Below are 27910 nucleotides of genomic sequence, written 5' to 3'. Positions count from 1 at the left end.
ATGATTATTTTAGTCAATACTCAAAATTACACTATATAAGGTAAGGACTTCTGTTATTCTTATGTTAGAGAGGCAACCAAATATAGAGCAATTACGTAACTCACCCAAGATTATAGTGCTAACCCCAAGAACTTGGATTTGGATCCATATATGTCTCATCCAGAACCTTGTGCTCTAATCTCAAATAAATAGTTTAGCCATTCTATGCTATATCTGCATTGTGCCTAGAAAAGAATTGTTATTCCATGGTAGCAGACTATCTCATAAGTCCTCAAGGATAATTTCTGGAATCATGTCTGCACAAAGTCTTAGAAAGAAGGTGTCATGCATGATATATTCTTCTGTTCTATTTCTGCCCTTAGCCCGTCACTAATTATTCACTTTTACCTATGCATAATAAATCACTTTGATATATTTTACAAAACTGAAACCCAATGCCTAGTAAAAATAAGATTTATTTTCTAGTTTGCTTCCTTGTAGAAAAACTCCTTAAAGAAAAAGGATTGGAAAACAACATACACAATAATACCAGACGGTTCCACTAAATTTCTAATATTTTCTGAATCACAGACAACAATGTTTCAGCACTGACCAAAAAAAAGTAAAATTACACTAGACTCTAAATAATTCACACAGTAACTTTTAGCTTTTTATCACAATGTGTGAATTTTACATGAAAAAGTAAAATTATTAGAAATAACAGTCATCAAACTTTAGAAATTAATGATAAAGACAAATGTTAAAACACCATTGATTTTCATAAACTTGAAAATGAAGGTAAAATATTCTAAGCCATACACTAATGCCTTCAAGTTGCTTTTTGTTCATCAGTGAAAACAAGGATATATATCATTTTATATATCATAAATAAATATATATATATATATATATATATATATATATATGAAATTTTTGGGTTGATTTTGTGTTTTTAGGACAAGAATTTCTGGTAACTGATATTTATTTTTTTAGAAAGTTATCCAAAAGAGAATTTTAACAAAGACCTACCCAGTAGTTTGCTCTACTTCTCAGTTCTAATCACCCCTACCCAACTGTCAACAATAAAATCTACATTTGCTATTTTACCCAGTCTCTATGTTAATAAGATGCAAACCAAATGGTCTATATAATAAATAGTCCCTCTATGTAATCCCATAAAGCACTGGAACTAGCAAGCTGCACCTATAGTTAATGTAAAAGGGGAGGATTTAACCCTTGGAATACTCACACTGATAGGGGGCCACTGCAACAATCTATTTTTCAATTGTCTGCCCAATCTACCTTACTTGCTTTCTTCTTGTATTCATTTCTCAGCAGCACCTCAAATTTCTGCTAAGAGTCTACTTCCAACCCCTTTTTACATTATAGCCTCCTCTTTATCCCCACCACTTCAAGACTTTATCTACTTTCCATGCATCTCAGAACAATTCAGAGAACCAATGAAATTTATTAGTTTGATCCCCACTTCACCATCTATTCCAGGCAACATGTTCACTCTGTTTCAAATTCCATGTTCCAACAATTCCTTAGTCTTGACTGGCTCAATCTCTAGGGAAAAGGATACTCCTATTTTTCCATTAATTGCTATTAACTCTACCTTTGTACTGTCAACTAATCTTCCTAATACCTGTCAGTAGATGCCAACACCAAAAGTCAGGGCCTTGAACCCTATGACACTATATTGGCAGACATATATAATCTTGACGTCTTTTTCTGATGTTTGTCTTCCTAATTTGCCTAATTATCCTTAAAGAGTTCTGGAAATACCCTACTTCTCTATGTCTTCTTAAATGCTATTGGCTAAACATTTGGGGACTTGACATTTCTTTTAAATAAAATTTCTATTATACTAGCATCTCAACAAAAAAAAATGCTCATCTTCAATGAAGCCATGTCCTATTATGTATTTCCTGAGTGCCTAATAGCTTCTACTTTTTAAATATGTTTGTGAAGCATTGACATTTTTTTAGTTAAAATGATCAATAATTCGTAGAACAGATTATTTTAAAAGACCTTCATTCCCATCAAAACAAGATATTACCAATGAAACAGCAATACCAAATATATTGTTTTTAAAGCCAATGAAGAACTATGGACACAAAGAAATCTAAAAGAAAGAAACTTCAAAGGGATGGGCTTTTCCAAGTGAGCAAAAACAAAGGATGTTTGCATAGCAAGGGCCAGTTATTGAAGCCTTGCCAAAAATAGAAAGCTTTTGCTCAGAGGTAGAGAAACAGCTAAACTTTTGACAAACTTATGAGTTCACATTTCAAATTAGAATATAGAGGAACCTTGATGCAAAGACATCTTGAAATCTTATAGACATGCACTCACACAGTTTCACAGTCTTGAATATTTATAGTCTCACAGTCTCAATGTCTCACAGGCAGGGAGTCTCGAAATCTCATATTATCCAAGTCTTCAGCCTCACAGTTTCATTCTTAAGCCTTCAGGTGATGTAACAATGATAAAATCTGTCAGACTTGACACCCAACTTTTTCTGTTTGGTCCCAGAGCCCTACTAAAAGTGCCAGGCAATGTGTAATCAGTTCCATGAAGCTGATCTTGCTTGGCAGCCCTTTGTTCTTATCTACACTAATAAAAGAGAAACATGGTAATTAGTGTACAACCCCTACCTTCCCATTGGCTAATCAGCATATCCTTATGCAAATTAACTGTCAGCCAAGATGGCAGCCGGCAGCCAGGCAGCTGGAAGCGAACATGAGGCTTGCTTGCTCCAGTGACTGCAGACTTCAACGTTCCCCGCCTGACTTGCTGGCCTCTGAGCTGCAACTCTAAGAAACTTTGTAACAAATATAGAAGCTAAACAAACCCCAGAAACCAGCTTTCAGCCAGCCGGGATCTCAGAGCTGGAGTTATACATTGTTTCGATTATAGAACGCAATCAGCAGTGGAAGCCTCAGAGCTAGAGCCAGAGCTAAAGCTGGCCCAGAATAAAAAAAAAAAAAAAAAAGAAAAGAAAAAAAGGAGCTGTTGGGAGCTTCAGTCAACAACCGCCAGCCTGAAAGCAGCCCTCAGCCCCTGACCCAGACTGGCCAGGGACCCCAGTGGGGACCCCCACCCTGAAGGGTGTGTGACCAGCTGCAAACAGCCATCATCCCCTCACCCAGGCTGGCCAGGCACCCCAGTGGGGACCCCCACCCTGATCCAGGACACCCTTCAGGGCAAACCAGCCGGCCCCCAGGCCTCTATCCTATATAGTAAAAGGGTAATATGCCTCCCAGCACCGGGATCAGCGGAGCCGAGAGGCCTCCTGGCACCGGATCAGCGTGACAGGGGGCAGCGCCCAAACCCCCTGATCGCTCTGCGGCTCTGTGTGTGACAGGGTGCGGCACCCCAACCCCCTGATCGGCCCTGCTCTGTGGGTGATAGAGGGCGGTGCCCCAACCCCCTGATCCGCCCTGCTCTGTGTGTGACAGGGGGCGGTGCCCTAACTCCCCTATCAGCCCTACTCTGTGCGTGACAGGGGGGAGCTCCCCAACCCCCTGATGGGCCCTGCTCTGTGTGTGACAGGGGGCAGCGCCCCAACCCCCTGATTGGCCCTGCTCTGTGCGTGACAGGGGGTGGCGCCGCAACCTCCCCATCAACCCTGCCTTGAGTGTGACAGGGGCGGTGCCCCAACCCCCCAATCGGCCCTACCCTGAGCGTGACTGAGGGTGGCATTACAACCTCCCAATCTGCCCTGCTCTGTGCACGACAGGGGGCGGCGCCCCAACTCCCCAATCAGCCCTGCTCTGAGCTCGACCAGGGGCTGCACCTAGGGATTGGGCCTGCCCTCTGCCACCCAGGAGCAGGCCTAAGCCAGCAGGTCGTTATCTCCTGAGGGGTCCCAGACTGCGAGAGGGCACAGGCCGGGCTGAGGGACCCCCCCACCCCCCGCGAGTGCACAAATTTTTGTGCACCGGGCCTCTAGTCTTTTATAATAGAAATATTGTCATACACCTACCTGACTATTGTTCAACATCCCACAGAAGAAACTCTGAGATAAATAAATATACCCCAAGTCAGCATCCTGGGGCTGGCTTCCACATCCCAGCATTTCCAGGTACTCAGTGGAAATCCTCTGATTTGCATCTAGGTATCGTGGGAGTTTCCTAGAGCCTCCATGATCAGATAATGGAGTGTAGCTGTATGGTCTGGTCTCATTGGTTTTTCTGTTTTGTTTTGTTTTTGTTTTGTTTGTTAATTTCTTTATTGATTAAGTTATTACATATGTGTCCTTATCCCCCCATTACCTCCCTACTCATGCTCTACTCATGCCCTCACCTCCCTGTTGTCTGTGTCCATTGGTTAGGCTTATATGCATGCATGCAAGTCCTTTGGTTGATCTCTCCCCATGACCCCCACCCTCCACTACCTTCTTTTACAGCCTGAAATATTTTCAGTGGCCCTCGGATTTGAGTTAATATGAAGTTTTCTTATCACTAATCAGTTGTTTGTCATAGGACTACTCAACACTTGACATTGAACCTCAAAGATGGCAGAGAACATGGACTGCAAAACTGATGGCTTGCCTCAGAACACATCACTCATTAGTTTCACTCCCATGGAGTCTAAATCAAGTTTGATATCACAGGAGCTCAGGAAGGGGGACTACTTATAGAAGTCCTTAGAAATCCTATCTCCTCCAATTTTTCTCCCCATACCCTTAATCCCCTTTATGACTTCCTAATTAAAATATTGACTCTGAGGTGAAGATTGTACAATTTGTTCTTTCCTGAAAGTGCTCAATGGTGAAGAATCATATTCAGTTTGTATTTATCAAATCAAATCCATAATACACTTGTGATATCAGCATCAAAAGGAACACCTTGTTCACAAAGCTACACTGCTAATAAGCAATTGATTTGTTTTTCAATCTTGTGAAAAGAAAACCTATTCCTGGAAATGTTCCAATTACCCAGCTCAATCTTTTAAACACCCTTGGCAAATGGCTTCCTCTATCATTCTCATTTGAATGAGATTCCCATTTTTCATCCAAACAAAATACTCAATAAGAAACCCTCCTTTTAATATCACAGGAGAAAACAATAAAATCCTTGGCTACCACTTTAACACATATCATTAACTATCTAATATGTTTCATCAAGTTGTTGTGCAGCGCTAACTGCAATGACTTTATTGGTTCCTAAATTGCAGATTTCTCACCCTTTCTGCCATTCATCATTAGCCTTTGTCACCTTATTTGTTCTAGCCAATTTAACTCATTGATTTTCATTGTAAAGGCTGCAATACTGCCAGCAATTTGGGACTTTCACAAGTTAGGCTAATACATGTTAAGTGGTATAACTGTCAGCTTTATAGTTGAAACTATAAGTTACAACCTTTTTATTCTAGGTGTGTCTGTTAAGGAAGCAGCTACATGAGCAAACTAAAATAAGAATGGGCACAAAAAAGGTTTGAGATCCATACTTTCTAAATATATTGGCACTCCAGAAGTGTGCTATTATATTTGAAGGACTTGAAGACATGGATTTAATTTTAATATTACACCAGTGTTCTATCAAAATTTTTTGAGAACCTGCAAAGAACTATATCTCTTCCCCAAAAGTAGTTTATAGCTTAGTGGTGCTTATTACTAAATATGATTTTTAAATGTGTTTAAGTAGAGGTATATATATATAACCCATGCTACCAGTTAAATCACAAACCACATTGGGATTGAGAAACTTACATTATATTATTGAGTATTGGTCATTAGTTCTCACACAGTCTAAAAAATCAATACCAAGATGCTATAAAATCATAGAATTTTCTGAAATCCAAAACTCACTGAAGCTAAAAAGGAACCCAAATATCTAGTCCAGAATTCACAATGAAGTGGAGAGAGAGAGAGAGAGAGAGAGAGAGAGAACGAGAGAGAGAAGACTAAAAAAGGAAAGTACTACTCTTTCTCTTAAAACTACTCAAAAAAAATCACTGGGTTTGCTTAGCAAATTTTAATAACATCTTCCTCACTATAGCTTTGATTTATATCAAATATTTCACTCTGTTTTCCTGAATTATGGAAATAATATTTAAGATAACATACCTTGAAACTAATAATGGCGCCTTGCTTATGCTTCTTGAAATAACAGAGGACTGTTCTAAACAGAAACTAAAAGAGAACATTAATTTTCTGGATTACTTATTTAAAGAATTTCTTTTAGATACATTAACTATGATGATTATTTTCCATGGAGTGGAAATGAAAATATTTCATAATAACATAGAAGTCCCTTGAAGATTTTTCAAAATTTCACGTTTCCAGATACTGTTAGGAATTCACAAATGAAAGAAGTTAAAGGGCAATATATTGTCACATTGTAATTGCTACCACTTCCTTTGTATTGACTAATTATTACTCTGCCACATAAATAATCCCTGAGGAGGACCACAATTTAATCAATAAAATTTGGAAGAAAAAAGTAAAAATAAAATCAAATTTGAAAAGAATTTGTGAACTTAAAATTAGCATGATATTAGAAAACTATTTAATCCACCTGCGTACCTCATAAAAATAACTATATTGACACTATCAGTAATCATCTATTAAAATGTAAGCTCCTTAAGGCTCATTCATCTTTTTTATTTCCAAACTTATCATGGCATGAGACACATATTTCACACTCAAAAATGTCATTGAACAAATTGAGTTAAAGGGATGAAATGGACTTCAGAGAAAACATTCTCCTCTTACACAAGATGCTAAGAATTAGTAATATGATGAAATTAATTTACTCAAAACACAAGTATTGAATGAGTCTGGCACAGGTGTAGGTACAAAGGACACAGCAGTGAACAAATCATGTAAAAACCCTTGTCCTTATGAAGCTTACATTCTAGTTGGGAAGGAGACAAAAGGTAAATGTTTGCTCGTGTCAACGTTCAGCAGAATTGGTAGAATCTTGTGAATGACTGTGATTGCTTTTCTGTATTCAATGTTTATTCATCCAGTTATGTATTTCTCCAGCCAAGTAATTATTGTGCCTGCTTTGTGTTAGACACTGTGCAATGTTGTAGATATTCTCAGCTGAAAAGAGACAGACCCTTCCCTTATAAAGGTCATAGGATGTTGAGAAAGCATGAAACACGAAAATGATTACAATAAAGCATTTTATCTGCCATAATAAATCTATACACAAGATACTGAAGAAGCCTGGGGAAATCAAGGAAGATTTAAAGAGTTTGTTTTAAATGTAGGTTTACAGAGAAGTAGAAAGAAAGTGGAGCTAAGGAGTGATTGGGGAAGCCTGCAAACACAGGGAATGATAGATACTAAAAGCCAGAGTCATAAGAGAAGGCAACTGGGATATAAAAGAGGTTCAGAGGAGAAAACAGCCAAACTTAGGCTTAAGTCCTGGTACTCCCACTTAAAAGTTGGGCAAGTTACTATCACTCTAAAACTCAGTTTCCTCATCTGAAAAATGGATGATACCCATTCACAGAAAGATTAAATAAAATACAACATTTCTAATTTCAAGCATAGTACTAAAATATGGTAAGTACTCAATATATGTCAATTCATTTATCTTTTCCTCATAAAACTAAAAAAATAATTGAAGCATTTTTTATCAAAATGGCATTCCATCTTACTATCCCATAGTATTTTTGAGAATAGTCTTTTAAAAAGTAATATTTGAAAGGGGTGGAGATTACAGATGCCTGAGAGGTGGAATAGCAGGATGTAGTGATCAACTACATTGGGAAAATGACAGAGTGGTGTGGGCTAGAAGGTTCTCAAAGTTGGCTGCTTAGAAACATGGATTGCTGATAGAAAATATAGTCAGTTGATTTAGAAGGTTGACATTATGAAATCAATCCTGGAAAAGCTGATTTTTAAGTCCCTGTGAGATATATATGTGGATTCAACACAAATGTTACCAATAGATATTTGGAGTGCAATAAAAGATACTTCGATTTTTCAATCATTCAATGAAAATAAAAGTCTAAGGCATAGATAGCATTTTCTAGGAAATAGATTCCAAATGCCTTATTCCCAACTGTCAAGGTGGAAAGGTATTCTCCTTGTGCCAATTATGTTGAATTCTGTGAGCCTAGTTGGATGCACTGTAAATTGGAAGCACTTATTTAATAATGTGGGTTAAATTTATTGGTTAAAGGGAAACTCACAGCGTCCTTCAGCACCATTTTTCCACACCCATGTCACCCACAGTCTATCCTCAAGGAGAAAGGCTACTATATATCTGTTGCATTAAGAACATTTCCTTAACCTGTGTTTTGAAGGTCGAGGTCAGCAAGCATGTACCCTTCAGAACACTGCCAGTGCTGGACAAAAAAGCCAGCTCTTGTTCTCTATGCCTTCTTTCTCTTTTGATGATGCTCTCTTCTCCCATCCAGCAATTAAGCTGAAGGCAGCACCTGAAGAAAGGGAAACCAAGTAAAAAAGGTCTGGGCTGATGGACAAGACTACCCTTACTCGGTTCTGAGCTCTCTTCTATTTTCCATTGATGAGTGCATGCTTAATTAGAAGTCCTTTGCATAAATTGTATAAGAACAAAGGTTTCAGTTTGAGCTCAGACTGAAAGCAGGCAAAATAGATATTTCAACTGACTTTATTCTGGTACTGAGCCCTATATAACCAAAGCAAAGGTATAATTTGTAGGTGCAACCAGATTCTCTCTGGGTTGGGTAAAATGTAATTTAAATTGCTTTTTCCTCTATGGGAACTATTTGAAGGAAGAATTCAGATAGTCCTGGGCTATGATCCAATTCCAATAACCCATAGGCCCCTTTTCCCCAATTGAATTGTGGATTATCTAAATACAAAAACCATCCAAATTGTCCATTCAAAATTTCACATGTGAAAATTCAGTGGATACTGCTTTTAATTTGTATACATAGAAGATGTATATAATGAGACATCATGACATCATTCCCCAAAATCAAGATATAATTAGTTTAAATGAAAGCTCAATTGAGAGTACTATAATCAGATTAGTACTTTCCACTGTGTCAATTATATTAGCTTCTTCAGGTTCATGTCACAAATAATTATCCTCAGCCAACTGGACCTTACCATGCAGAGAGTCACTTTTCTGTATTGTAGTTTTTAATACTAGTCCTAGGACTATAAGTTGAAGTAAAAGTGAATGTTCAGAATTTGGAAGCACACTTTGGCCTTAAAATAACAATCCAAATAATTGAACATGGCACATGATAAGCACTTCAATTTCTACTCCTTTTTCTAGTAATAATAAACAGTCTTACCCATGAGTAACCTAAAGTTATGTCAGATTATTATGTCCATATTCTATTAACACTGTCAAATATTTATTATTCCTATCTCTTTTAAATATTGGTTTTATTCTATCTCCAACTAAACCAACTTAAGAATTGGAGATCAATTGCAAGACCCAAAGTTTCATTCTAACCACTTAATAAATGAAAAATATTCCTCAAATTGGTAAGGTAAATAAATATACAAAAATAAAGTTAAATTTTCTCCTAGGCTTTCATTGTTATTTCCAAAATAACTAACATCAAAAGAGATGTTGATCCCAATTTTATATTTAAGCTCTCATTAAATATTAGTCAAATGGGTAGAAATAATGGTCATGGCTAATTATTAATATTTACTGAGTGCCATCATCTTAAAGATGAGGAAATTGAAGCAAACAGCTTAAGTAAAGTACTGGCCGTGTGCAAACGTAGTTATTATTGTAGAGTCTGGCATCTGAAGCTACCATATAATTATTTCATTATATAACTCTTCAAAATGCCATGTAATTCATATAATTTCACATCTTTAAGATTTCTTAGTGTTTCCTTGGGAGAACATTTTCTAAACTGCAAGGAAGCTTTTCACTGGTTTAAATAATAATGAAAACTTTGAGAAATAAAACATTGAGAAAAATAATTCATCTTTCAGATCATAAATGCAAGTAGCAGGCCATGAGTTTTAAAAACCCATATCAGAAATTCTCAATATTTTGGAGGGGTCTCATGATGCTTTTACATTCTTAAAAATAAGTGAAGACCCCAAAGTGCTTTTATTTCAACAGATTATATCTATAGCTATTTAGTATATTAGAAACTACAACTGAAAAAAGTTTCAAAACCAAGACTACACAAGCACATGTTCCATTAGCTGTACAGCAGTGGTATCGTTACATCATGCAGCCTCTGGAAACTGCTGTATACTCATGAAGGAATGAGAATGAAGAAGAAAAATAACACTCCAGGATTATTATGTGAAAATAGTTCTGATCTCATGGATCCCCTAAAAGGACAACACTTTGAGAACTGCTTATAGAAAAGTTGTGGTCCTTACCATGGCTATTCTTCTCAATATATACTTTAAACTTACTATTTTTTTAAAGAGATTCTACAAGATTATGTGGGTAATAGGGTTGAAGCTGATTTTCCGATTAACCTTTTGGTGATTCTTTTAAGATACAAATGCTGACCATAGTGGCTAGTTTAGGATGAAATGTATTGGTCCACTGCCAAACTTTCAGTAACTGCACTAACACATGGAGGTACACTCAGTGACTATTCACGAAGGGGTCTAAGGAATCTTATTAAATTGAGGTAAGGTAACACAGAATAAATACTAGTAATGATCTCTTTGGGCTACGTTTGAGTCAAAGGCCCTATGACAAGAAATGCTCATACCCAATAAAATCAGAGATGGCGAGAGGGACGCCCAGTCGCCCACGCCCCGCACCTCTCTCCCGCTGCGTGCCCCTGCGTAGCACCTGCTCAGCCCGGTACCTGTCTCGGGCAGCACCAGCAAGACTGGAAGGCGCGAGGGGTGATGTCTCTGACCACAGGTTTTGATTGATGGCTGGATATTGAAGGCAGCTGAGGGCCGTGGGCTTTGTGAGTGAAGACGAATACTTGGAGATCCAGGGCATCACGAGGGAGCAGTCCGGGGACTACGAGTGCAGCGCCTCCAACGACGTGGCCGCACCCGTGGTGCGGAGAGTGAAGGTCACCGTGAACTATCCACCGTACATCTCCGAAGCGAAGGGGACAGGCGTCCCCGTGGGACAGAAGGGGACCCTGCAGTGTGAAGCCTCGGCAGTCCCCTCCGCAGAATTCCAGTGGTACAAGGACGACAAAAGGCTGGCTGAAGGAAAGAAGGGGGTGAAAGTGGAAAACAGACCCTTCCTCTCGAAGCTTATCTTCTTCAATGTCTCAGAACACGACTATGGGAACTACACGTGCGTCGCCTCCAACAGGCTCGGCCACACCAATGCCAGCATCACACTCTTTGAACTAAATGAGCCTACAAACTCAACTTTGTTGCAAGGCCCAGGCGCTGTCAGCGAGGTGAGCAACGGGACGCCGAGGAGGGCAGGCTGCCTTTGGCTGCTACCTCTCCTGGTCTTCCTCCTGCGCCAGTTTTGATGTGAGTGCCATGCTCCCACCAGGGAAGCTGCCGCCACTGCAACCACCAACCCTCCAGCAAAGGCACCTCCAACAGCAAGAGCAAACCCCTTTCCAACTAAGATGTAATCAGACGCCATTCCGAGACACAGCCGATTGGGACACAAATTCGAGGGAGGGGAACAAAGAACACTTTGGGAAAACACGTTTCAAAAGGAAATCGAAAAATCGATCGCCTTGCAGGCCGGGCAGATATGCAGGTACAGCTGAGTTTTCTTTCTTTTCCCAAATGGGAGGGGCGCGCCTCTGGCTTTGGATACCCGCCCGCCAGCTGCATTGTTTCCGGGGTGAACGAGGGCTCAGCTGCTCTGCCCACTCCAGGGCCCCTGCCAAGGAAAATTCTGGAGTCGGCCATCCCCAAATTCAATCCATCACTAGAAGCGAACACAGAGTGAGGCGTGCGCCCCCATGTGCCGCGGGGTTCCCCCCCCCCCCCCCCCGCTGTAGACTGTGCCACTGTCATGTGTGCTATGAAACGCAAATTTAAAAAGCAAATCAATAAAAAGGAACCTAAACAAAAAACAAAAAATCAGAGACGGCAAGAACCAGGAAATCAAACCACAATCAACCAAAAAGTTTTGAGAACCAGATGCTATGGAGGAAGAAAGTTAAAATTTAAATATAAGAATATGTCTATTCTACTTCAATTTTAAAAAACTATATCTAAGAGTTTTAATTATTCATAAATATGGCCAGAGAAGGCAGTTCTAGAAAGAATGAGGAGGATCTAGGCTTATGGCTACAAATAAGTGTAGTGTTTTCTTGTATGGATTTTAGCAGCCAGTGGGTCCATGCATGGATGTAACAACGACTGGCTTATCGGGTAGGGTTGGTTCCATGATGTTGACAGTGAATACTTGGCTTGGTAGAATGCTAAGGTCTCACTCTCCTATTAAACAACAAACAGCAAACAAACAAACAAAAAAACCTGAATCAATGAGTACTTCCTACTTTGACTAAATCACATTGCTACTGACCAAAATTATATCAAAATATCATTTTACTTCTAAACCATGTACATGAAGCAGGCTTGCAGAGAACAAAAAAAAAAAGCTTTCATTTTAAAATTGTCCTTTTATCCTAATCATTTCACACACACACACACACACACACACACACACACACACACACCACAGAATGAATAATAGGTAACATTCCAAAAGCTTGGAATATTTGCGTCAAGATAATTTCAGTAATCAACTTTAAAAGTCCATCATTTCTAAATTAGCTCACTTAGCTATATTCATTTGCTTTATATGTCTATAAATTCATCTTAAGAAAAAGAGCAGTACAAAAAAAATTAAAGGAATAGAATTGATGCTTTCCAAGTTTCAGTCCCAACTTCTCATCAAAGTCATGCATATAAATGCATCTGCCTGAAACTGACATATTACCCTGTTCTCTCCAAGCCCTCACCTTTCAGTGAATGAGCCTCTGCAGACAAGATTTATGCGACAACGTGACCTTTATGAAACAGTAGAGGTGCCGCTATATTAACAATCAGCAAATCTGAAAACAGCAGCAAACATGTTGATTAGATGTCCTTCATTCCCAAATACCTCATATGACAATTCCCTAAAGTTCAGAGACAAATAATCAAGCAAAACACCACAATTTTACATTAAAGATTTTACTGCAGCCACCTGAAAGAAGCAATTCACTATGTAGCAAGTTTTGCCTTCTTCTCTTGGACTTCCCTATAGATGAAATTAGACAACATATTTTGAAGAGGCCAAATTGGAGGGGATGGGCACTCCCCAGCTAGGGTCGGGTAGCATACTCTACATTACTGCCACCAGGACTACTTCTGACTGAAGGGACAGTGCTTCCGAGCATCTACAGAGGGAACTCCCTCTATTTTTCGTGTGTGTAGCTGAGTTGGTTCCTAAAACTGACCTCCTTGGCCAAGATAAGGAACTACATCCTCATCTATCAAAACATGTCAAATTGTCCTGGCCCATGTTGCTAAATGGTTAGAGTGTCAGCCTTTAAACCAAATAGTCATGGGTTCAATTCCCGGTCAAAGGCACATACCTGGTTTTGGGTTCACTCTCTGACCCTAATTGGGGTGTGTGCAGGAAGCACCCATTCAATGTGTCTTTCTCAAATCAACATTTCTCTCTCTCCTCTTTCCCTCCTCCTCCTCCCCCCCCCCCCATGCTAAAAATATCCTTGGGTGAGGATTAACTAAAAAAAAAAAAAAAAAAAAAACCTAAAAAAACATGTTGAATTATGTGTCATCTAAAAACATCCATCCAAACATGCTGAGGAATAGATAACACTCGTCCACAAGAGGACTTTCTGCATTGGATAGTTGTTTGAGTTCAGCACTCCAATATGCAAGCTTTTCCTTGTTTTAATTCCTATTTCAAGTAGAAGCTTTCAAAACCCTAATGATTAAACAGAAAAAGTCAAATTCATCCAAAAAGTTCTGAGTTCAGAGACAGTTTCAAAAGACAAGAAATGTTTAAGTTCTACCCCCAAACTTAAAAACATGTCCCTAGGTAAAGGCAATGTAATATGTAGAATATAAAAACAGCAAATCCTCTGATGTCATTTCCTCTTTTCAGGGGGGTCCAGCAGTGCTGGTACCATCCCTACTCTGAGGCTACCATTGAAAGCATGTGTGGTGGTGGTAATTTTGTTCAAGACCACTCAGAGAGGATGCCATGGGACCATGGGCAGCTCAGGCTGCTTCTGAATATACATCTTCTTTCCTACAACTCTTGCCCTGGTGATGATGTGTTTCAGAACTCCAGAATTCTGCTTGTTACCAAGGTAAAAGCAGATTTTCTATTCAAGTTTGCCTCTTCCTTAACAAGACAATTTTGGAATGATTTGAAAGGCAGAGATAACAATGATGGTGTTAGGGTTGCAGAAGCATCACTATAAACACTAGAAAGAAAAGGACAAGTTGGAATTAATGTGGAAAAATATTCTATTTCTGGTGCAACTAGAGTCACTGAATGGTATTTCGGGTTTTTTTAAATGTTGCTATTCACCAAGTTTACCTCTGAAAAAGACTGTGTTACTGTTTCCCATGATGTTCCAGTCTTTGTAGCTGTGTAAAATAAAAGAGCTGTTTCAAAGCAGTTGTTCAGTGGATCACTGTTGTCAGTAACCTACATTTAAAATCAGGTATTGAAGTGATAAAGATAAATAGATAGGTGATGGTCTGTATCAATAAAAAAAAATACTTGATTGCTACTCAAGAAGCATTAAATACTGGCTATTTCCTCGATTTCTCTGCTTCTATGAAATATCTCACAATGTGTGAATTGCCTCAGATCCTATATAATAAAACCCTAATATGAAAATTGACCGAATGGCGGAACAACCAGTCACTATGACGTGCACTGACCACAGGGGAAGCACCGCTCAGCCAGAAGCCAGGCTCATGGCTGGCAAGCGCAGCAAGGGTGGCGAGAGCCTCTCCTGCCTCCATGGCAGTGCTAAGGACCCCTTGGAGGATGTCCCCCAAGGGGTCCAGGACTGCGAGAGGGTGTAAGCCAGGCTGAGGGACCCCCCCCCTCAGTGAACGAATGTTGTGCACTGGGCCTCTAGTTTTTAATATATCAGAATAGTTTTCATTAACCACACATAAACTTCCCTTAACCCCCACATTCCACATCAGCTTCCATCTCATTTTGTTACTCTCCTTTGGAAAAAAAAAAAGAAGAAGAGAAACATAAAAAGAATTATCCACACACTCTGTCTCTTCTTGTACCCCATAATTCCATTGAAGTGGTTCTTATCAAGGTTATCAAGGGCCCCAGGTTACTAAATTGAAGTTAGCAAAAATTGATAAAGATGGCCATATATTCCTCCTTGGGACATTTTCCCCTCTTGTCTTCTGTATCACTACTTCCTGGCTATCCTCCTGCTTTTCTGGCCACTCCTTCTCAGGTTCCTTGACTAATGTCTCCTCCTTTACCAAAATCCCACAGATAGGGATGTCTCAGCACTCATTCCCAAAGCCTCTCACTTTTCTCTTTCTATACCCTCTGATCTCCAATCTAGACTTATCTTTTTTGAGCCCTGGACTCATATACTAGTATAGATAGATGATAGATAGATAGATAGATAGATAGATAGATAGATAGATAGATAGATAAAAGACAGATTCACATCTTCACTTAGATGCCTAATAGAAATCTTATGTATGGAAAGTCCAAAGAAGCAAGTCCAAATAGAACTTACACTACCCAAATCAACAAATCTGTTTCTAAACAAGTAGCACTGCTAATCATATAATTATTCAACCCAGAAAAACCATAATTTCTACTCACTTATTTTCTCTTATGTTCTATATCTCACCAACAATGAATCCTACCACATCACCTCCAAAAATTTCTCCCTACTTTATCTACTTCTTTTTCCATTCCTACTATCCTAATCAAGTATTTTGTACTCGTCTCAGCTTATCAATAATCAATGTTTTGGCTGAACCAGCCCTTGTGGTTCTTATTATGATTGCAAGACACTCTTCAGCAATTACCATCAGGAAACTCTGAAAAGATACAGGTTTACTACTTAAAAGATGTAGAAATTACATAGTACACCTGGATCCACACAGTGGTCAAGGTCACAGGTAGAAAGAAAAAGAGAGAGAATGCATGCCTTGGGTACTGCTTTTACGGGGGTTAAGGGTGGACACCTAAGGTTTTGTGGTAGATTCATTCTTTATCATTAAATTTAAAATGTAACAGCAGGAATTTAAAGTGTGGGAAGAGAAAAAAATTAAATTTCCCGAATAGGACAGTTAACAGTTTGAAAGAGATGTTTCCATCACCCTGAGGTGTTCTCTCTCTCTCTCTCTCTCCCTCTCTCTCTTTCTTTTTTTCTCTTGGGTACTAACACACAGTGATATTTCCTATGTGTTATAGGAAACATGGCTCCAATCCACCAGATTTAGGCCAAATATACATATATCCAGGACCTACAAATCTAATGAGAATGTTGTCAGACCATAAGTGCATACAGTTTCAATACCACTGTCCACTAGTCTACTCGGAGTCCATCTCCCTGCTTGTGTTAATGTCATCTTATTCACCTAAAGTTAAAACATAGAACAAAGTAGGCAAAAAGCCTTAAGGTATCCAAAGGAAAACAGAGAGTGAATTAGAGTAATTAGTCCTGGATCATTATAAACACTAAATTATTATTATTAACCTCAAATTATCATTGCATTGACTATTGTCATATTATGCTCTTATTTTGCCAGACCTCATATTCAGTACCATGACAATAATTACACAATATTTCCAGTAGCTTTAAAACATAAACAATAACAACAATAAAATTGAAACTCCACTGGAAAATGTTATATACTTGTTTCCACTGAAGTGATAGAAATCATAACAAATCTATGACTTGCATTGAAAGTACCAGGAAAAAAAGAAATACAAGTTTAATTAAATTGTCTCCTAGAAAACAGTTACTTAAAAAATAAAGCTGGCCAGTCTTTCATGGAATAGATATCATAAGTACTCAATGATTCTACATTTTTCTTTTAGCTTAGAAAAACAAAATAGAAGGTATTCATTCTCAATGAGACTCCTCTGGTGACTAAAATTCTATATAAGAAAAGCTTAATATGCAAATTGTCCAAACAGCAGAACAACCAGTCAGCTGGGGGTAGGCGGCACCAGCGAGCAGGTGGCATCAGGCTAGCCAAGGCTTGTGCCAGCTGGCAGAGGGAGAGGATGGTGATCGGGGCGGCGGGGGGGGGGGGGGGGGGCAGCAACCAGCAGTGGCAGAGGGGCAATCAGGGGGACAGGGCCGGCCACTCACTGGCCAGCGCCATCCCCTGATTGGCCTGCCAGGTCGCCTCCTGCAAAGGGAGACCAGACTGTGGAGAGCAGACCTAAGCCATCAGTCAGACATCCCCTGAGGGCTCCCGGACTGCGAGAGGGTGCAGGCTAGGCTGAGGGACACCACCCCTCCCCCCCGCCAAGTGCACGAATTTTTGTGCACCGGGCCTCTAGTTATTTCATAAAAGGAAACTTAGGCTATTTTAGGAAAATGTACCATTTTGGATGGACTGTGATAGATTTTCATTTTCTTTCTAACATTCAAATGAGCATTCTTGTGTTTAAGGTAACCCAATATCTTCAGATATTTTTTCTTTACTGTTATTCACTCAGCAATGATTGGGCTTTGACAAATAGTACTGTGCTAGGTGATGGGAATACAAAAATAAGTAGTACTTATTCTTAAGAAGCTCACATTTAAGTTTCTTTCATTACTTTTGAAAACAGCAATTAATTATTCAAATAAATTATGTCATAGCACATAAAAAATATAATTTATGCTTCACCAAAATGTTCATACTTTGAATGTTAGTAATGATTTTTAGAAAATTTGGAAGAAGATTGTAGTTCAGAGATTCCTAACAAATATCCTATGAGTTACTAACTCTTCAGCATGCCAATAAATATGGTATAGCAAGGGGACAAAATGCTACATTTCAACAAAAATAAACATAATCAATAGAGTTTTTTGATTATGTGACATCCCAGAAATTCTATTATGTAAATATACATTATATATTTCTCAATAGGAAAATATATTATCTGGCATTCCCTGATTTTTTCCCACAGTGAAATCTTATTTTATGGGAAAAACTCACAGAAATCAAGTCTAATAGAACATATTTTTGCAACTCTAGATAAGGTACAATTTAATTGATTCAGAGATGTGTCAACAGTAGTCATATCCAATTTATCTTATTGACCAATACACAGTTGTCAATTTATCTTAAAGTTTTCCCTAGAAATTTTTAGCTTGATTTACATTTTAAAAATGATCTCTATACATAATTGAGTCTGCAAGAGATTCAATATTTATTCATATAAATGTCTTTCTGCTCTCTTCTTCCATTAAGAATCCACATTCTAGGCTCCCACCAGTGAAGATAAAATGTGATACATTTTAGAGAAAAGGAAGTCAGTGACTGGAGTAATAGAAATATTTTGACAAATGTTAACAGTTAGACAGAGATTATTTCAATCTTTCAAGAGGAGAATGTAAAATCCATAAGAAAGAACTAGAATAGTTTTCTCAATGAATAACTTTTTTATAAGAATAAATATCATGCCGGCCAGTATGACTCAGTGGTTGAACACCAACCTATGAACCAGGAGGTCACAGTTCAATTCCAGGTCAAAGCATATGCCCAGGTTATAGGCTTGATCCCCAGTATGGGGTGTGCAGAAAGCAGCAGATCAATGATTTCTCTCTCACCATTGATGTTTCTAGCTCTCTCTCCCTCTCCCTTCCTCTCTGAAATCAATAAAAATATATTTTTTAAAAAAGAATAAATATCACAAGAATATCCTATGTGAAAATAAAATAATGTACAAATCCCCCTGTTTATAGAATACCAGGATGGAGGTCCTGAAGCCTGGGAATCACAGTGAGTTTTCCCCCTAGAATCTCAGGTAGGTCGCTTCATTTACCTGTGCCTAGATCTCTGCATTCACATAGAGGTTGGATGGATAAGAAAAAGTAAAAAACATTTGAAGCTCTGGGTTTTTATTTTATTTCCAAAGAAAATGTTTGCTCAAAACCAATTAAAAAGTGAAAACCTCCTCTTGAAAAATTTTACCTCTTAAGAAAACTCAATAGATATAAACCAAATGTATTTTTCTGCAAAGTCAACTTTTTATCATTAAACCCTAATGCAAAATTAGTTTAAGATTTTATTGTGAGCCTAGAGATAGTTTACCTACACATATTTTGGAAAAATAATCCAAATAAGTTTTCCTTACCACTACAGTAAATTCTCAGAGTTTTAACTGGGCAAAGTATTACAATGACATCATTCAACTGCATGTTGCTTTCATTCAAACTCTTGGCAATACCCCATCACATCAAGTTTTGAAAGTAAACTGAGGAGAGGAGATGACTACTGCCTAAACATAGTAACCAGACAATAAGCAGATGGAAAAGAGACATAATGCAGAGCATGACAGCACATTATTTTTAACAGCACAATTATGGAGGCATCTGTTCTGAAAGTACAGATTTCCACTGCATCTTTGTTTTACCTGATGGATGAAAGAAGAGGAGCATTTTAAATCATAAGAATGGCAAAGCCATAATATGTCACTTATGTGCAGGAGCTGTTAATTTCATAATGTCATGGAAAGGGTTGATTAACACCATCCTATCCTGAAGGGTATATCTATAGACAGAAAAGTCATTCTGCAACTAAATGACTTACTGCCCCATTTCCAAGCAGAAGGGCAAATCTGCACAGCATCGAGATATGCCATTCCTCAGGACGGGGTGAGGATGGGGAGGGCACAGAGTATAATTTTTCTCAAGTCCATTGCTGTTAGTGATAGAGTGGTTTTTGCTGGCATGACTCAGAAAGCATGTGAGTCATCTGTATAATAGATGAGACAACTTTGTATCATTCAGCTTCTGCTCACTTCATTATCACAAGAGAAAATAAGGAAAATTTCTGTTTTCTGTCAGGTTTCCCAAAATGATCAGTCACTGATGGCTCATATGTCCCCATCAGAACTGTACGAAACTATGAAGCCACAGCTGGTATTGCCAGCAACCCCGGCAGGGATGTGGTTGCCAAGCGCACAGGCTCCTGCAATGATTTACCACTTCCAAATGGTACATTTGACAACAAATCTAAGAAGCTCAGCCTTCTCAGCTAGAAGCTTCCTGAGTGAGATCTTGTGTCTCCACATGAAGGGCCAGTCACTTTTAGGCATCTGTTTGCCAAAGCTGACTCCTATCATTTTGACTGTACTCCAGGTCTCCTTCATTTTCCCTGTTCAACTAAAAGATGCAAACTCAAAATATGACGGAATTAACTGGTTGAGTTAACTGGCAGCTCAATTTAATCTGGAGGGGTTGGGGGAGAACAAACTAAATGACATATCTGTTGAATACAAATGGGAAGATCACTTTTTGGGGTACGGGGCATGCACAGAAGCAGAAAATAGAAGTTCTGTAAGTTAACATCTGCTATATAGGAGAGGAATGTGAAAGAATGTCACATAGCCCAGTTAGAACCCACTCACATTAAAATAGCCCTTTATTCCTTAATGACAAATTCACAAGGAAAATAAAAGAATAAATATTCCATTGTTTGATGTAGCTAACTGGTCTCCAAATTACACAGCCACAATTTTATCAAGTGATGGAGAACAACACTTCTACACTCCCAGCTCAGTTCCTATAAATGTATGACTTATTTGGTGATCTGGGGAAGACTGTGCCCTTGGGCCAGGTGCTCAGAGGTTTGTTGTGTTAAGCCTTTGTATTGCAGCATAAGGATGGCTTTTGATACAAATCCATCTGCCTATTTTCCTAATGGGACAAACATTCAAAACTTTCCCATTAAATTGTGAAATGAAATGATTAATAAAAAAATGCACTCCCCCCAATTGGGAATTAGACCTTAATGTTGTCTAATGAGGTTGATTTTCAAATAATTACACAAGATGATCATGCCAAACCCAGCAAATACACAATTTGGATAATAAAGCAAGATTACAGATCAGATAGGTGTATGGTGTTATTGAATGACAGAGAACAACTAAAGAGAAGATGAGCAAATAACATTAAGAGCATGCATTTATAAAGTTCTATCAGTTTATGAAACCATATATAAATAAGAACTGGACCTGGCCCATGCGGCTCAGCTGGTTGGGCATTGTCCTGTGCACTGACAGGTTGCTGGTTCGATTCCTAGTCAGGGTACATGCCTGGATTTCGGGCCTGATCCCCGGTAGGGGATGTGCAGGAGATAGCTGACAGATGTTTTGCTCTCACATGGATGTTTCTCTCTCTCTCTCCTCTCCCTTCCTCTCTCTCTAAATACCTATTAAAATTTTTTAAATAAGAACTGTATCACATATTTCAAATTCTATACTATTTTATTGCCTATTCTAAAACATTTTAGATATGATTAAATATTATTGGCTTTTTTCTTTCTCTTTTCCCCCCAGAACTCTAGTTCATTTCCAGGGCATTACCATCACCATAAAATGTCTTCTCATGTCACAGTGGAACCATCCATCTGACGTTTAGCATTATACTTTCATTTTGCCTTTTATTGAACTTTATGTAAATGGAATCAATCACAGTATGTACTCTTCTATTTCTGACTTCTTTGATTCAGCATTATATGTGAGCAATTCATTCATGTGTTGGATATAATTACAGTTTGTACATTATTATTTCTGTAAAGTATTCCACTATGTGAATATACAATATATTACTTATCTATTCTATTATTTTTGAATGTGGTTCTATCATTTTGTAGCTATTATCAGTAAAGCTGCTATCTATAGTATATACACATGTTTTGATGATATACTATATATAGTAATTTCTGTTGAGTAATTACCTGGAAGTGGAATTCTTTAAGTAACAATAAACATGTCCCAATGCGATTGAACAATTTACACTTCAATTTGGCATTATAAAAGAGATTTGGGGGTTCCACAGCCTCTCCAACCACTGGTATTCTCTGTCTTCTTTGTGTTAGTCATTCCAGTGTCTGTGTATGTGGTCCATTGTGATTTTAACTTGAATTTCCCTGATAACTAATATTTTGTGTGACTTTTACATGTGCATCAAGCATTTGGCTATCTGCACTTTGTGAAGCTTTTCTTCAAGTCTTTTGAATATTCCTTTTTCGTTGTTTGTCTACTTTTATTGAGTTGCAGCAGTTCTTTGCCTTTTTTGTGATTTATTGTTTTACATTCTTAATGTTTTATTTGATGAACAGATGTCCTTAACCTTAAAATCATTAAGCTCTCACTTTCCAATTATGGTTAGTACATTTAGTGTCCTGTTGAAGAATTATTTGTCTACTCCTAAGATTAAAAATGTTTTTCAATGAGTTTTTAAAAGAGCTTTATTGTTTATTTTCATTTATACTTGTAGCCTGCTTAACTGTTTTGTGTGTGTGTGTGTGTGTCTGTGTGTGCCTGTGTGTGTGGTGTGTGTGTGTGTGTGTGTCTGTGTGTGTGTGGTGTGTGTGTGTCTGTGTGTGTGGGGTGTGTGTGTGTGTGGTGTGTGTGTGGTGTGTGTGTGTGTGTGTGTGGTGTGTGTGTGTGTGTATGTGGTGTGTGTGTGGTGTGTGTGTGTGATGTGTGTGTGTGTGTGGTGTGTGTGGTGTGTGTGTGTGTGTGTGTGTGGTGTGTGTGTGGTGTGTGTGTGTGCATGTGGTGTGTGTGTGGGGTGTGTGTGTGTGTGGTGTGCATGTGTGTGTGTGGTGTGTGTGTGTGTGTGTGTGTTATTAAGTAGGGTCAGTGTTTGTTCTTTTCATATAAATATTGAATTGACTCAGCACAAAGTATTGAAATGACTTGTTTCCATGCTGCCTTGCAAATCAACTTTCTTAGAAAAGAGGTGATACATATTCTTGTGTCAATAACATACTTTCTCAATTACCACAACTTGGAAGTAAGCCCTTTTATTTGTAAGTGTAGGTCTCCAACTTGGTGCTTTTGGGCTGTTGTTGGCCATTCACATTTCTAAATGAATCTTACAATCCACTTATTAATTTTAAAAAACCACAGGATTTGTGTTGTGACGCATTGAAGCTATAAACAAATTTGGAAAGAAAAAAATGTCCACAATTTTCCATTCCTGCCTATAGTCATTCTTTTCAATAATTCTTTGCAGTTCATCCTATCAAGATATATCACCCCTGAATCTAGGCAAGGCATAAGACTGGTCTTGTATAATAAAATGACATTGTGTAGTATCATCATTAAGCATTAAGAAGCTTTGAGTTTATTCTCTTTCCTTTAGAACCGTGCCAAGCCATCATATGTGTTCATAGACTTAGGATAGTCTGCTTAATTATGAGAAACAAATGTTCCTGTAACACCTGTTGCCCATGTTAAAGCCACACAGCTTTCAGTATGTTAGTGAAGTTATTCTGGACCAACTAGACTCCAGTTAATCCACCCAAAGAACATAGAAGCATATGTGAGAGCAGTAAAGGTCAGCTGGGCATGACTTAGATTAGTAGACCTTTCCCTATGACTAGATTTATGAATAGTGACAAATGGTTGATATTTTAAGCCTGAAAATGTGGGGACAGTTTGTTACACAACAATTTCTAACTAACAAAACATATCCATATATTTGTCTCTCGATCCATTAACATGGTATAACACTTAGTTTATTTTGTCTTTTTCAATTTCTCAATAGTTTTATAATTTGCAGTATAGAAATGCTTTTGTTTTATAATTTTAATACAATTTTAAATTAATGTTCTAATTACTTGCTTCTAGTTTAAATTATAAAATTATTTTTTGTATATTGACCTTGTATTCTATGACTTTGCCAACTCCAGTTTATTAATTTTAATACTTTATCTGTGATTCTTTGTAATATTTCATTTTACAGTCCTATTTTGTGAGGATCATAACAGTTTAGTTCCTACATTTCTATTCTTTATTGCTTTTCTTCTTTTACTTGCCTTCTTGTACTGTGTAGAGTAGTCAGTACAATATTGAAAGGAACTAGTAAAATGGGCATTCTTATCACAGTTTTGGTTTCAGAGAGAAATATTTCAGTATATCACAATTAAAAAACATGGCTCTGGTAATTCTTTTTTAGATTAAGAAAATTATCTTCCATTCCAATCTTACTAAAATTTTTAATAATTTTTTAAGTATTTTTATGAATGCTTTTTTAATTTATCAAGCACAATAACTGAATCTATCAATATAGTCATATAATGAATTAGAGTGACTACATTTATAAGTCACTGTGACATGCCTAAAATGGGCAAAGGACCTGAATAGATGCTTCTCCAAAAAGGACATACAGATGGCCAATATACACATGAAAAGATGTTCAATGTCACTAATGATCAGAGAAATGCATATTAAAACCACATTGATATATTACATCACACCTGTCAGAATGGCTATCAATAAATCAACAGACAATAAGTGTTAGCAGGATGTGGAGAAAAGGGAATGTACTATTGGTTGAAATGAAGATTGGTGCAGCGAGTGTGGAAAGCAATATGGAGTTAACTCAAAAATATAAAATTAAAAATGGAACTGCCTTATGACCTGCCAGCATTGGATAGGTTTTTAGTGAGACACAGACCCAGTCATCCTGAAGCAAGTTCTAGTGGAGCAAAGAGACAAAAGAGAGAAAGAACCCGAGAAGAACAGCTTTCTAACTCCTCTTTCAAACAATAACATTCCTCCCTTCCTTCATCCCTCCATCCTCCCATCCCTCCTTTCCATATTCCATCATCAATAGCTCTCTACATTAAAGGTAAGTTCTACTATGTACATAAATTTTCATTTTATACTGTACATTTTATTTCCTGGTTGTTAAATTTACATTTCATGCCCTTTTTGTTTTAAAGTGTTTGCTTCTAGATTAAACAGTACATTGAATATGTACTGTATATAAGAAAGGTTAAAACAGGGAATCATTTGGTGGTCTGGAATGGATTAATTCAATTTACATTATTTCTAATGGGAAGAAATTATTTGGTTTTCAAAGAATTCACTTCTCAACCAACTTTCTGAAACAAATTAAATTTGAGAACTGAGATTCCACTGTATATTAAATACTTCTCTTGTTGAAATATCTACAATAGTTTCTGTTTACTCACTAAATCCTGCATGCTATATATTGAACTTTATTAATGTGTGGTGAACTTATAGATAAGTAACTTAATTAATGAGAAATAAAGAAAAGATTGGATGGAGAAAAAGCATTATGGGAAAGGTTGGATAAAGAAATACATGAAGGGATTTGTCCCATACTATTGATTTTCAGGGTATTTTGCAAGAACCTTTTTCTGATAATGCCTGTTTTTGCATGGGCTGTCACAATAAGGTATTGACAATTTTATAATAGTTTGAATTTCTCTCTTCTATTTTAAGTATATTCATTTTTAAAAGGTTTGTTTTATAATAATGTGGCAAATCCTTAGCATTCTACAATCAAATTAATCATAAAAAATTGCAATTTCATGCTGTGGCTGGCTCAGTTGGTTGGAACATCGTCCTATACACCTAAAGGTTGCAGGTTCGATCTTGGATCAGGATGTATATGGGAGGCAACTAATCAATGTTTCTCTTCTCTCTCTCTCTCTCTCTCTCTCTCTCTCTCTCTTCTTTCTGTCTCTCTTAAAAAATATCCTCAGGTACAGATTTTAAAAAATGCAATTTCACAAATAAAAACAAAAATGTTATCTTCTTAAAGGTACTGGTATATTTTAGAGCCTCCATGATAACAATATATATTTTGTTTGCTTCCCCCAATTACTCCACTGCTTTCAAAGATATCTCCAGTAACTAACACACATGCACATAAATAACATTAGAAATATTTCTATTTGCCCTTTAAATCTGTGATTTCTTCATGTAGAGAGAATATGTATCATAAATGTTAGGTACAGCCAGGGTGCTTCCGCATTCTTTCCTGCTGGCTTGTGTTTGATGTCCTATGTTCACTCCCTTGGCCTTTACAAGCCACAGTTTTCATGTTATTTAAAAGTGTTCGATTTTTTTACAATGTTTCCTTCATTATTGAATTAGCTAACAATCAAACATGTAGATTTATAGATGCAATTAAATGTAAGATTTCAGCAATAGCAACTGCCGCTTTATTTAGCATACCCTGCCTTTTTTGCAAAGGGCATTCACAATTTTTACCAGAGATTATCATTTGTGCTAAATCAAGGTTGTCTCCTCCTCTTCCTTGCTTCTCTTTCCCCTTCTGCTCCTCCCCCTCAACCCCCACTGTGTTTACTTTGCAATAAAACTTTTAACATAAAGAAAACATATGCACGTTGCAAAAAAAATTAAACTTTAGCTTTATAAGATATACAAATAGATGCTAGATGGTAAATGATAGATGATTAGAGAGAGCGAGAGATAAATGATTGAAGAGATAGACTGAAAGATAGATTTTTTTAAAAAATTAAAGCTCTCTACTGTTTTTGCTTTTCTCCCTCTAGTGGAGACTATAGTGTGCCTACCAAATCCTTTTTTGGGGGACTGGGGCACTCTTACCGCAGTTGCTGGTAGTGTTCTGTGTTGAAGGCTCACAGGTGAAGTGCTCCCCAGGAACTGCCCTTGGACAAAGATCATTATCTTGCCAAATGTTAGTCCCTCCCTAAGCGTAGTCCACATGCAATGACTGTTTAATGTGGAGGGGACGCTATGAAGACGCAGATGTCTTATCTTAATTCGGTACACATATTTCTGAATGGCCATCCTAGCACCAGAGCTTGCTAGAAGACCATCTGAAATCTCTTTTGCATCTGCATCACAGTTCAACTTTGCCCTTTGCTTAAACCTGCTTCATTCATTTCTTCACCAATGTTGTTTCTGAGAGCACAATTCCAATAAATCACCAGCATGTAAATTTCTATTTTATAGTTCATTCTCTAAGAAAAGAAAACTATGAGGATTGGAAGTGGGCCACAGAAGCAGATTCTAAACTGGAATCCGGGAATGGATCCCTCATTGGCTGGCAATGAGTACACCATCACTGGTGGAAAGTGGAGGCCTTGCAGAGGTTCTCAACCTTCTGGCCCTTTAAATACAGTGACCCAACCATAAAATTATTTTCGTTGCTACTTCATAACTGTAATGTTGCTACTGTTATTAATTGTAATGTAAATATCTGATATGCAGGATGGTCTTAGGCGACCCCTGTGAAAGGGTCGTTCGACCGCCAAAGGGGTCGCGACCCACAGGTTGAGAACCGCTGCCTTAGAGCCTGGCTTCCTGAAGTAGCTTAGTAAACTGGGATGACGTATGGTGGGTGATCTAAACCAGTGGTGAACTGACACTGGGCACTGGTAAGAGGAAAGGTATCTGGGTGCATTTGAGATGTTGGGGGTTAGGAAATCTATAATAATAAAAAGGTAATATGCTCATTAGACCAGAAGTCATTCCGGACATTCTTCCGGATAAAGCTGGGGCCAGAGGGAAGCCCAGGTCCTGGGTGCCTGCGGATGGCCCGAGGGAAGCCAGCCTGGATCCTGGGTGCCTGAGGGTGTCCGGAGGGAAGCAAGCCTGGGTCCCGGGTGCTAGAGGGAAGTTGGTGCCGGCAGCAGGGGGAAGGAAGGCCTCCTCTTGCACGAATTTCATGCATTGGGCCTCTAGTAATAATTATAAGGACTGAAATTAGAAGCTTACTAGTACTTCCAATTACAGGGTATGCTTACTGGGAGCTATTGAAACATTGTATTAATCACCAATTTAACAAAGTGTGAAGCCAGAGGGCCTCCCAGGCAGAATCTACAGGCTCTCATTTCCTGTAGGCAAAGAACAGAAAAGGCTGAGGATCCAAATTACTTAATTACGAAGAGTGGAAGAGGAGATAGAATTCTCAACTTTGCAAGTCTGTCACTCCAAGATAAGACCCCTGGTTGTGACCTGGGTGGTGTGGTACGCTATACCAATGATCTCATGAATAAAGTATTTTTCAATTATAGCAAATTATAGACGAACTGAGTAAA

At 38.1% G+C, this 27910-nt stretch overlaps 1 pseudogene; it reads left to right on the top strand.

Annotated features, from left to right (window-relative positions):
• The first annotated feature begins 10453 nt into the window (after positions 1–10453).
• Positions 10454–11415, top strand: LOC139013492 (neurotrimin pseudogene; annotated as a pseudogene).
• Positions 11416–27910: the final 16495 nt, after the last annotated feature.

This window comes from Myotis yumanensis, unplaced genomic scaffold (genome assembly GCF_028538775.1).
Source record: "Myotis yumanensis isolate MYYU_CA2020_CCGP unplaced genomic scaffold, mMyoYum1.0.hap1 SCAF_7, whole genome shotgun sequence".
In the NCBI taxonomy this organism is placed as follows: domain Eukaryota; kingdom Metazoa; phylum Chordata; class Mammalia; order Chiroptera; family Vespertilionidae; genus Myotis; species Myotis yumanensis.
Note: the sequence above shows the minus strand (reverse complement) of the source record. Positions and strands in the feature narration are given on the sequence as shown.